At 43.9% G+C, this 10,122-nt stretch overlaps 1 protein-coding gene across 1 annotated transcript in view; it reads right to left on the bottom strand.

Moving 5' to 3' along the window:
- Window positions 1-10,122, bottom strand: part of T265_13808 (hypothetical protein) — a gene marked incomplete at both ends in the record, with an annotated part of 25,141 nt that overhangs the window by 724 nt on the left and 14,295 nt on the right. The gene's annotated exons all lie outside the window — the stretch shown is intronic.

The raw sequence follows: 10,122 nt of genomic DNA, 5'->3' as shown, positions 1-10,122 counted from the left end.
GTACCCCATATAGAACGTTGACGAAATGCATTTAAAGCAGTCGCGAAAAAATCGCCTACATCTTGGCTACAAAAAGATGTATTACCCAAATAGAAGAGCTAGAAATCCTTTCATTCTATAATGACCTAATGAAAATATGAGAACACATGTACAAGTACAAAACCGTCTTAGACAATAACTCGGCTGCCTTTTGCAACTGCAAAAAATCAAGCGAAAAACGAACCAAACCGTGTAAGCAGATGAACAGAGTTCAGAATAGAAATAGACTGAACACTAATCAAGTCACCTGACCGTAGTGACTGGTCTCAGTAGATCGATCGCGGACCAACTGAGTCATTTTGGCTGAATTACTGGCTTCCGNTTTGATCATCAGGTCGAGTTTCATGGCTTGTAAGTACCTATTCCTGGCTTTTCGTCGGGCAATCTGACAGTGCCTCGGCTCACTATTTGTACGAGGGTCGAAAGGATGTTACATTGGAAGGGCCTGTCCCGATTTTGGAAGGGGTATGTGTTACTGACTAAAAGTTGTGACAGTTTAATGCCAGGCGGAAATGCCAGAACCGCAGGTCATTCACATCAGTAGTTATTTCCCAGGCAATTCACTTGCGTGCGTGGCGTGGTTGCACTTTTTGAGATCCACCGAAAACGTACCCCATACAGAACGTTGACGAAATGCATTTAAAGCAATCGCGAAAAAATCGCCTACATCTTGGCTACAAAAAGATGTATTACCTAAATAGAAGAGCTAGAAATCCTTTCATTCTATAATGACCTAATGAAAATATGAGAACACATGTACAAGTACAAAACCGTCTTAGACAATAATTCGGCTGCCTTTTGCAACTGCAAAATATCAAGCGAAAAACGAACCAAACCGTGTAAGCAGATGAACAGCGTTCAGAATAGAAATAGACTGAACAGTAATCAAGTCACCTGACCGTAGTGGCTGGTCTCAGTAGGTCGATCGAGGACCAACTGAGTCATTTTGGCTGAATTACTGGCTTCCGGGCCAAAAGTGACAAACTCTCACGCCTGAGCGCGATCGATTCGGCTGTTTGGCAAGTTTCAGTCGTCTGTAAGTACGAAAAACTCTGAATGCGTTTGCCGGATCGACCTGGCGGCTACTTTTCACAAAATGGTTGCGAATTACAGTATCCACTGGCTTTTGAACTCCAGTACATAGATTTTTGGGATAATGCTCTTCAACTTTCCGTCACAGACATAGGGTCGTACGACCGACGTGGTCTCCAGACACTGGCAAGCAAACCAGCACGACACCGGCAATAAAACCTGGACCGACGGCTTATATTCTAGGTTAGTGTTGACCACTGGGACGCCGTAGGATGAACGGTTACTCTTGTTGGGTTTTTACACAGCTGTGCGTCTCGTATTTCGGTCGTGGCTCTTCACCGGAAGCTGCGTACAAAATATCTTGCGGGTGTGGAAACTTATGTAGCCTTTAGAGGTTGTTTTTATGAGAAGCGAAACAGTAAGAACCATGAAAACTAAGTAGAAAAAAAAGCAGCTCCTTGAGAAAGTCCATCAGAAAGAAGAGGCATACTCTACGGAAGCTAACGAAGTCAAGTACATAGTTTGTCGTTCCAAATAGGTAGTATATTCCTAAAAATGCGAATAATATCAAATGCACACAGCGTGGTTGGACAACCGTATACCTTAAATTTTATTGAATAGATTGCGTACGTCTTTCAAACCACATACGTGACTAAATATAGAAGTAGCCCGTTCAACCACTAATGGGAGGACTCTTTATGCATAACAGGGTTTGTGAACTTTCAGAAGCCTGTACAAACAGTTGTACCCACCGGTCTAGTGGATTGAGATGACATGTACAAATGTGTATTTGCAAAAAAGATAAAATTCTTTTCGAGCAGGCACACATAAATATATGGAGGAAATGTGCAAAAACGCTGAGACTGTGTAAGTGTAGCAAACGTTTCAGTTACAAAGTATAAATGCTTCGTGAAACATATTGGATGGCAGCAAACCGACTAAGGACCGAACAAAACAATATAAACGATATCGTAGACTCAGAGGACTGACAACAAAATGGTCATGCTTAAGATCAGCCTGAATTCGAGCTGGTTCATCGCACGCCACTGATCACTTTATCTAGTCGTCTTTTTGTGGTTGGTCAATCTACAATACAATATCTCGTCGAATAATCAATGCTGATCGGGATCGTGTGTCCGATTATCTGGTGAAGGGTAATGTTCTGAATAATCAATGCTGATCGGGATCGTGTGTCTGGTGAAGGGTAATGTTCTATGTGGAATCCCCAAGTCACACAGCCTTCAGAAACAAACCTCGTTGCTTGGCTTGTCCATCCGTCAGAACTTCAAGTCAAGATAGTTAGCCTCAGCTTTCTGAGGTAAAGTATATTTTAGTGTTAGGGTTAGGAGTGACGCTTCTAGACAAGCCCAACCCTGTATAACCAGAACTACGCAGAAAAGCAGAGCAGGTTTATAAGATGTTCCATTCCAACTTCTACATCCGTATTGCGGATAGGTTTTCTGCCTTCCCGTTATTAACATCATAACGTTTATTGCAGTGGTTGTGAATTGTAGTATCTTACCTCAGAATATTTGAGTGGATACAAGTACGTCCCTGCAAACAGAGTTAGCCAAGTCTACCTGAACGCCGAAAGTACACCAGCTTTTGCGCGGACGACTACGGCACTGTTCCTGTCCAGTACAGACGTTTGTGAGGTATGACCTGTCCATGTATAGTCCAGCGCGAGACATTACTCCTACACGGCGATAAGGCACTCTGTTCAAATGGTTTGTACCCTGTCCTTCTCAACAATAGTGAGGTCCTGATGAGCAGTCTGACGACCATACAATAAACTAGCTAAGGTTAAAGCATAAACCCAGCGGAACACTTCTTTAATCGTAATTCCAGTCTTCAAAAAGAGCGAAAAAATCATCCGACAAAAATCACCATGGCATCAGCCTGGTCGACGTAAAATCCAGAGTGCCCTCGGGCTTCATCTTGCACGCGTTGATCGATTTGCAGTATGGATAGATTCGCGAGAATTAAACTGCGTTCCGCGTTGGCCCAGGACGAAGCTACCACCTTTTTACTTTGAGACGGATCCTTGAAAAGGCGTCACTCTCTCAGACGTGCAACGGTAGTCGTTTTTCTAGATCTGGAAGACAATTTCGACACCAGATCATCAGAAACTACGGCGTTGTCTGTTCACTATGAGGGTACGGTATGCAAACTACTGTGGGACGGTACAAATACATGGTAAGCTATCATATAAGTTCAGCATGCAGTGGAAGACGAGGCTGCCCTCTCACGATTCCTCTTCAGTTTTGCAGCCAACGTGCCACTTGGAACTTTTCCGCCTACCTCTGAAACCTTCGGGATCACAATATTCCCGGAGAATTACGTCGCCGACATTGAGTACACAAATGACGTTGCCATTCTTGCGTCAGATTACTTGGAGATGCAAGCCATTTCAGATAGAAAGGCCTGTTTTATCTTTGGATATTCGCTTTATACTTGCAAATTATAAGGGCTGTTACAAGATTGTTTGGAATCAGATCAAGAGCTCATGAATTCATACGAACCAGTCGGGGTGATAGATAGGTTTTGGCGAACTGGCTGCAGATGACATCCCCACCTGGATTGGGAAGATGAGGTAAGCTGCTGTCGACCTTTCATAGCAATGTCACCGGTGTGACATCAGTTCGCCTGTTAAGAGCACAGAACACAGTGCAGTAAACCGATCTATAACGTTTTATGGATCCAAAACGTGGTATCTGAGCGCAGAAGGCATGCGGAAACCCTACATATTTGACTATCGATGTCCCTGTAGCATTTGCCACGTCTGGGGTATACATCGGATTTTCGATGCTTAATCACATGATGCAGTTTTAGGAAAAAGGGACTCTCCTGTAGTAGATGGACTAGTCAAGCCTCACAGGTTATGCTGGTTGAGACATACTACGTATGTTGGAGGAACGTCTACCTCATAGATATTTTTCCCCCGCCCTGTGCTGACCCGAAACGACTGAAAGACGGATAGTCCATTACCCAACAAGGACATGTGAAAGGCCTGCTCAGTAAACTCCGTCGGGTGGATAGCTGTCGTGATGAAGCCCTGATGACACTGATAGAGACGGCTCATTAACGCAACGAGTGACACTAGTGTATCAAAGCTATCGCTTTCCATGCGTAGGTGCACGGTCTCGCGTCCCATGAGATAAATAGAATGATTCCAGTCACCCGACTGAGTAAACCATCATCTTCAGTGCCTGGCCATGTTTTTCCTGGTCTTCCACTTTTCAGCCCTTGGTACATAGCTTATGACTGATAAAATGAACTTGACTGGACTTAATCGCGTCCTAACTCATACATTCTCAGATCGCACACGCTGGAAATTCACATCTGACGGCGCACACCGCTTCACTTTAATAGAGTGCGAGTATCATCCTCATAGAAAATAAGAAGATTCCTTTAGAACTGCAAAGTATGGATGTGTGGAGATAGCTAACCACAAAAAAATACACTGAGCAGAGAAAAAGGGGTTCCTAGTAGAAGCATTAGTTTATTCTGAACCGACTACGTAGGCCAAGTTGCCCAACGATGTCGCGGTCGTCCGCAGAAGTATACTAGTCCAGTTTCAGTTGCGCACTAGCGAAAACGTCTTATTTTTCCACGTCCAACCGACATCCAGACTCTCTGTTCGGCAGTTCGCGTCTATCAGGTGAATCTGCAGGTTCGAGTTGACCTACACCCTTTCGTCAGGTATAATCACGACTTTTTTCTTGTTCACTAACTCCAGAGCTGGTAGACCTCAAAGTGTGCAAAAGTGTAATAAAAATTCTGAGGATAAGATTGACGATATCCACGAAGATTATTAAGAACGGANTGTGAAAGGCCTGCTCAGTAAACTCCGTCCGGTGGATAGCTCCATGGATGAGCCCTGATGGACACTGATAGAGACGGCTCATTAACGCAACGAGTGACACTAGTGTATCAAAGCTATCGCTTTCCATGCGTAGGTGCACGGTCTCGCGTCCCATGAGATAAATAGAATGATTCCAGTCACCCGACTGAGTAAACCATCATCTTCAGTGCCTGGCCATGTTTTTCCTGGTCTTCCACTTTTCAACCCTTGGTACATAGCTTATGACTGATAAAATGAACTTGACTGGACTTAATCGCATCCTAACTCATACATTCTCAGATCGCACACGCTGGAAATTCACCATCTGACGGTGCACACTGCTTCACTTTAATAGAGTGCGAGTATCATCCTCATAGAAAATAAGAAGATTACTTTAGAACTGCAAAGTATGGATGTGGAGATGGTAAATGTACTAGTTAACCAAAGAACACACTGAGCAGAGAAGAAGGGGGTCCTAGTAGAAGCATTAGTTGATTCTGAACCGACTACGCAGGCTAAGTTGCCCGGAATTGCTAACGATGTAGCTGTTGCCCGCAGAAGTGTACTAGTCCAGTTTCAGTTGCGCACTAGCGAAAAAGGCGCTTCGTTTTGCCCCTTCCAACCGACATTCAAACTCTCTGTTCGGCAGTTCGCGTCCATCAGGTGAAGCTGCAGGTTCGAGTTGACCTACACCCTTTCGTCAGGTATAATCACGACTTTTTTCTTGTTCACTGCCTCCAGAGCTGGCAGATCTCAAAGTTTGCAAAAGTGTAATAAAAATTCTGAGAATAAGATTGACGATATCCACGAAGATTATTAAGAACGGAGCATGGTCACTCACAATAAGCCACGAAATGTAGTCCGCCGGATGAAGGCGGGTACAGTTTTGGCTTAGGGCTAATCCCAGTGGTGAGGCATTCTTCTCCAATCACATTCATACCAGCGCTCGGTAGAGATGAACACCCTAGTTGAGCAAGTATAGATCATATTGGAAAGAGCGTTACCAACCACTCGACTAATTAGTGGACGCGAGCTAGTCAGTAAGAACTCAAGATTCAAAGTGTAAAAATTAACATGAAAGTTGTCCCCGATATAGGACGGAATGAAGGGGGAGAAAGTCATTGGTTTGTTGGCGCGCCAACCACGTGATGACGTATCTAAGAGAGGCAATCAGGTTCGGTTTGGGTGCCAAGAGTTACAACCCAAATAGTTGCTTAGCAAAGGTTAAAAGTGATACAATAACATCACATGCGCCGGCATGTCTCAGCGCAGTTAAATGTGAGGTAAATACGTTTCGGTTTAAACAGAAGCAAAAACCTTCGAGGCAACTTGCCCGCGAGCTTTGGAGATGATTCGCCGCATGTTGTTGGTCTTCTTGTCCAGATTTTCAGGTTGGCGATCACCACCCCAGTCGGTGAGAATGAGAGATTTGGATATATCTACGAGAATGAATGCGAAAAAATAGTCAAAAAGCTGTTCAGTTTATTTCCAACTTACTCAGTGTTAATGCAAGTTTTTGCTTCCAGGATGCTAAGGTTACCGACGAAGCAACAAGGACGGAAACTTTACGCAACAGGTACAACTCGTGTGGCATAGGGCTACACAAGGCGGGGAAAATACCCATAATGAGACGTCTTTATTTTTTGTGGTTACCTTCGTTTACACTGCCATATCAGTGGTTTGAAACTCGAAACAAAGCTTTCTTTAGCAGACGATGCTTGCGTATGCACAGTCTTGAGCCCAATTATATCAAAATGAGTTTTATTTGCTGCATTTGTAATTCTGAATTGTTTCAAAGGCTTGGTTACACAATATTTTGCTGCATATACGCAACAGCCGACTAAACCTTGCTATTTTACGGAGGCACCGATGATAGTGTTGGATGTGTAATTCTGAATTGTTTCAAAGGCTTGTTTCCACAATATTTTGCTGCGTATACGCAACAGCCGACAAAACCTTGCTATGTTACGGAGGCACCGATGATAGTGTTGGATGACCTTCTTCGATCAGAGGGTCTAAGTTTCCCAACCATACGGCTGATTTGAGTGTACAGCTATCTGGATCCAAATGACCCTCCCTATTCTTGGCTGGAAACAATGAGCGATATGAAGCTAACCGATGTCAGTGGCCTACATGCTGCCAGTTTCTATCCGGATTGTCTGACTGAATGTTGGAGGTGCAGACACCTCAGATGTTTGTGGTCGGCTAGCTCTAGATCCCGTTTGTTCCATTACAAGGCCTTAATCAAATAAATGGACACTGTTATACGGCAGTGAAGGGCCAGTGTTCTCAGCCGGTGCTGCTGTCAATGATCATGGCGATGATAATCATGATATACAACTCTTAGCTTCAACGAAATGTATTTCTGACAGAGTGAATGCCACAGGCCAGCGAAAGCGAACCGTGCATTCATGATGAGTGCATTGACTTAATCCGTTACGGTACAATCAAGGCGTACGCAGATATCAAGCTGTGTGAACCGGTCAGTAAACTCAGGCTCCTCATTTCGACGTTTTAAAGAGGTTAGGGAAAACGGGCAACCCAGGAGACTTTGCACTTTGGAGGTACACGAGATATTTCAAACGGGCTATCAGGAGCAAACAAATAAGCGTCAAGTAACAGAAGAATATCGTCAAAGCAATCCAAATCCAATAAGACTTCTCTAAACGTGATTTGAATACTGAGATTCATGGTCCCTTGGGGCGTACACTCTATGACGACAGATGACAAAAATGAACAAAAAAAGACGTGCGGTCACCCTGATGCATAAACTAGCTGAATTAATGAAATTTTTCATCAGACTTGGCTTAGATGACAGGGTAGTTTTTGGTAAGCATAAATTACTGTTCTTCTGAACATTGTATATTCGAAGTAACGGCTGATGGTAATACAACCGAAGAATAGGATGAAGCGACACAATAAGATCAGTATTTACTGTGCCCCCAGTAACCATAGTTTTGCCCTAGTATGTGTAAATGAGGAATATGCAATAGCAATAAATATCTGGGACCTTCATTCCAGACGAGATGGAAAATTTTAGCCCACTCTCAACAAAACTGTCACACGAGTGAAAATCCCAATCCCTCGGAGATTTACGTGAATGGGAAGTATAGCTAAAGTCATTGCCTTAAAGTGCCGCTCTACCATAAAAGGGTGACGTTCCTTCTACAACAGATCCCTGACCGTGAGTTACTTCAGCCATATATCGAGAACAATCTCCCCCCTCCTCCACCCCAACATACACATCCATACATAAATTCTGGGTTCGATGGGGTACACTTTGCGTAGTGCGATGATGCAGTGAACGTGAACAGACGTTAGTAATGATTATCAGGTGCAACCCCATGTCGGATGTCAGCCATTCATTCATTTCTACGATGCTGTCACACGCCGCTACCCTTAAATTTCCTCGACGTAAATCATGAAGTTCAAATTGGAAGCAATATGTTTGATGATGGTTAGTTAAGTTTCTCTCCAGGAGATGCAACCAAGCAGCTGCAGCTTGTGTACTTGATGAAACTAATAAGACCAGCTGGACGAACAGCGTGCCGGGTAGACATAACACATAAGTTCGTATTCGCAATCCACCTGCCCGCGAGCTTGCCCGACGCCCAGTGGTTGCATACAACACCTAGGACTCACCGATAACTTCAGTCATTCAGCGAAACAAAAGGCGCTTCCAAAATAACGACAACTGCTACCACTACTTTGGAAACTAGATTCAGCACTGTAAAGATGTTGAGGAAAACCTGTTTGAATTTCTGCCAACAGTCCACTGTACTAGTGAGATTATTCGAATCCACGATAGAGAACGCATAGTCTGCTAGGTGCATCGAATAAAAACTGCAACAGTGAGACTGTCAAAGATGGGCATCACATACAGATTAACATCCATATCCCAGTGAAGGCATGTGGTCAGCACGGATATAAATTCTTAGCAAAATATACCCACTGCGTCACTAGTGTCCTACCAACCGTAAATCATCGAGTACTCGGAAAGACCATACGACAAACACGGATCAATGATAATCCTATATTCAAAACTACCAGAAAACAGCACAGGACCAGGGGACCTCCCCATTATCGCCCAAGCAGAGCCTAATTTTACACCACCGGAGGTAAAACTATACAANAACACCACGACGCTCAACACACCCAAGTGTTAGGGGGACCGGGCAGATGAAGCTGCAAACTGGACAACTCTTCAAAATGAACCCAGTTGTTTCACCGATTGAACACTGGTTAAAACATGGCCGTAGTTCAACTAATTTGACCCCAAAGTGGTCAAAAGGCTCGGACAAAGAAAATCCATCTCACCAAAAGGACAATACGGCACTATACACCTCTGAAGCGATGTTACACCGCAATATCAAGGCATAATGCGCAAACGGGTGGCTACCAAAGCTGATTAAGTAAAGTCAAAGCCAGTTGTAGGTTGTGGCATTCCTATTTTGACCTAACCTATACCTAACACCGAACGAACAGAACTTTCAGACATGAATCGAAAATCAATTCTGAGTACCATCATTACTTTCGACGGATTTTTGAAGAAAAAAAAAGTCGCCTGACAACCAGCATCTATGCACGAGTGGCTTCAAAGTGTGAAGTAAGGTAGTCAATTTCAATGGACTTCAGTTCAGCTCTTCAGCTAATAACCCATACGCCGAAACGCCGTGGTTCCAGCTGCAACAGCTTTGTTCGCCAAACATGAGGAGAAAGGAAGGATAGCCGAATGAGTTTATTGAAGTGGCTCTGTAAATTTGTTGTCATAGGAATTGAGAGCGACATCTCGGACGCAAGATCGTAGTTGGCTGCGTGATACTGTCATACCCGTTAGGGTCAGTAACCAACATTTTGTCTCTTCCCTGTGTACCCATTCCGCAGTTAAGAGCGTGGCTAGACTGACTGGGAAGCGCATTCATGCTTCTTCAGCAAGTTATGAACTAAGTGCCCCTGAGTTGTCTCCATTCTGACAGGAAGAGTAAAAAAAACAGAATGTGGAACAGAAGATGTACCCTGACTGTCTCGGTTGTGTACGGTTCAAGGATTCAAATGGTCCCGTACACGACGTGATAAAGTTCTTGGAAGTCTACCAGCAAAGATTTGAAAGATNTTCAAATGGTCCGTACACGACGTGATAAAGTTCTTGAAAGTCTACCAGCAAAGATTTGAAAGATTTGTGAAAGATGTAAACGACTCTTCTTAAA

Source organism: Opisthorchis viverrini (genome assembly GCF_000715545.1).
Source record: "Opisthorchis viverrini unplaced genomic scaffold opera_v5_104, whole genome shotgun sequence".
Classification (NCBI taxonomy): Eukaryota; Metazoa; Platyhelminthes; class Trematoda; order Opisthorchiida; family Opisthorchiidae; genus Opisthorchis; species Opisthorchis viverrini.
Note: the sequence above shows the minus strand (reverse complement) of the source record. Positions and strands in the feature narration are given on the sequence as shown.